The sequence below is a fragment of the Pteropus vampyrus genome, unplaced genomic scaffold (assembly GCF_000151845.1).
Source record: "Pteropus vampyrus isolate Shadow unplaced genomic scaffold, Pvam_2.0 Scaffold3, whole genome shotgun sequence".
Classification (NCBI taxonomy): Eukaryota; Metazoa; Chordata; class Mammalia; order Chiroptera; family Pteropodidae; genus Pteropus; species Pteropus vampyrus.
In genome coordinates, this window is record NW_011888784.1 from 23,276,534 (window position 1) to 23,279,184 (window position 2,651).

The 2,651-nt window shown below is 33.0% G+C and overlaps 1 protein-coding gene across 1 annotated transcript in view; it reads right to left on the reverse strand.

Moving 5' to 3' along the window:
- Positions 1-2,651, reverse strand: part of LOC105293761 (monocarboxylate transporter 9) — a gene marked incomplete at its 3' end in the record, with an annotated part of 52,828 nt that overhangs the window by 24,396 nt on the left and 25,781 nt on the right. The gene's annotated exons all lie outside the window — the stretch shown is intronic.

The window sequence follows — 2,651 nt, forward strand, 5'->3', positions numbered from 1 at the left end:
ATAGTGATCTTCTTTATTCTTTTCTTTCTGCTGATTGTGTTCCAGTATAGGGCTTTGTCTTAACTCTAACCAATCCTCTATGGTTGACAATGCAAAACAGTGCTGCAGTGAATAACCTTATATATACATAAATTTTTTGCATATATGCATATCTATTAGGTAAAACCCAAAAAGGAATTGCTGAGCCAAAGGGTAAGTACATTAGTAACTGTAAACAGTATTACCAAATTGGCTTCAAGGGATTGAATCAATTTATATTATCCCTAGCAATTTGGAGTGTGTTGTGAAAATTTTGGATTTTTGTCATTTTGTAGCTTTAAAACAGTATTTCATTATAGTTTTAATGTACAGCATTTCTCAGCATTCTCTGAACGTCATATATCATTTCATAAGTGAAAGCCATTTGTAATTCCTGTCTAATTCTTGGGCACATATGGGTATATTTCTGGATTTTCTGTAGTATTCCATTGATGTGTCTATTTGTTCATCATTACTACATTAGTTTAATTACAAAGTCTTTTTTAAAGTATTTTTTAAATATATTTTAAATTCTAGTGGAGCTAAGTTCTTTCCATCTCTCTCCATCATTGCACACATTTTAAGTATTTTCTTGGCTCTTTTTGTTTATTTATTTCTTACATGAACTTCAGAATCAGTTTGTCTAGTTTTGAAAGAAATCTGATGGTGTTTTCATGAAGACTGAATTAAATTTATACATTGATTTAAGGAAAACAAATACTTTTATAACGTTGAGTCTTTCTATCTAAGAACATGGTGTTCCTTTCCATTTGTTCAAGTCTACTTTTGTGTTTAGTGTTTAATGCTTTCCCCAACATTTCTTTTCATTTTATCTTTAGATACTTTACTTTTTGTTAACATTATAATTGGGATTATTTCTTTGATTCATCTGTTGATGTCTGCATGTTAATTTTGGATCCCACTACCTTACTACATTCTCTCATTTGCAGTAGATCTTTGGATGATTCTCTTGGGTATAACAACACACAATACGATATAGTTATATAATCATCTACAAACAGTGGTAGTTTTACCTCCTTATTTGAACTCTTATACTCCTAATTTCCTTCTTTTGCCTTTGCATTGAACAGGATACTCAGAATAATGTTAAACAATATGAGTGTACCTCTTTGTCTAGTTCCTAACTGTAGTGGGAATGTCTTCAAATGCCATGGTGCTGCCTGAGGTGAGATATATTTATTTCACAAATTTATGATAGCATTCATATTTTTCTATTTTGGGGTATTATAAAGAATGCTTACTAGATTTTGTCAAATGCATTTCCAGTGCATAGGGAGATGTATTATAATTTTCTCCTCAAAACTTTTAATATAATAAAATCTGCATTTTTCTACTATGAAATCTGTAGTATTACTATTAAACCATCCTAGACTTATTGGATTAAATCTTTCTTAGTTAATGCACTATTTTGATTGTGTCAATCTATTTGGGGAGTGTTAGATTTATAAGTGAGATTTGTCTATATTTTAAAAAATTTTTACTAGTTTTTGGTATCACAATGATATTTTAAAAGAGTCTGAAAATGTTCTTTCTTTTTCTAAATTCTGAAACAGTGTATATGGCACTGGATTTGGAGGCCCGAGGCCTAACCTCCCTGCCCCCAACAAGGTCTCCCATATAATCCATACCTCCTATGTCTCTTCACCATGTCAGGTTTGAAATTAGGTTCAACAGAGTCTTTGCACAAAAGTTGCCAAGACATTCCCTAGGCTGTGGTTTCATCAGATAACCAGTAAAGACAGTAGAAATATCATTTACCCATTCATACATGTCCCTAGTTAGTGAGCCATTTGGCTACCTTAAGAGAGACATAGTTACACCCATCAATCTACCTAAGCTTCTGTAAATGTCCTCACTTTGCCATTCAGAACATGGGCCAAAATTATGTCACCACTTGCCACAGGCCTTTGCATAAATCAATATATTGAATATTTAATAACTGAATATTTATTTTTGATATTTTAATATCTAATAACTGAAAACTGAAAGATGTTACAATTTGTGTACAAAACCGTAGAGTCTAAAATTCAGTTTCTCAGACCATACAACTGTGTTAGCTGACAGAATACTTCAGACCTCCAAATATCAAAATCCTTTTAGGTAAGCAAGTATATATTCTTCCATCAGAAGTTTACTCCCTCCAGTACTTACTGTTGTAAAAGTAAACAATATAATTCTCATGACAATTCAGTACTTTACAATTCTTGTTTAGAATCCCTTTAAAGAAAATAAAATCTTAATTCCCTAAACTAGATGATATATGATAGCAATAGCCAAATATCTAATGAAACTAAAAGGTGGTATAAAAAAAATGCACGCAAGATTGTCTTTCATTTAAATCTTCTAGTTACAGCACTTTAGGAAAAGTACACATTTATATAAGCAAAACACCAGAATCATTTTTTTTTTCCTCTCTTTAATTCCCCACTTCCGCCCCTGACCTACAGATGTTGCTGTTTCCCCTTAAGAACTGGATCTCTGAAGGTGGGGTGTCTCCTCCCACACGCTTGCGATGTGCACCCGGGGCCTGGCACACTCGGGGTATGGTCCGTGGCTCCACCTGCAGAATCATTATTAAAGCCAGTATTTTCTGGAGTGAGGAGAGTGAAAGG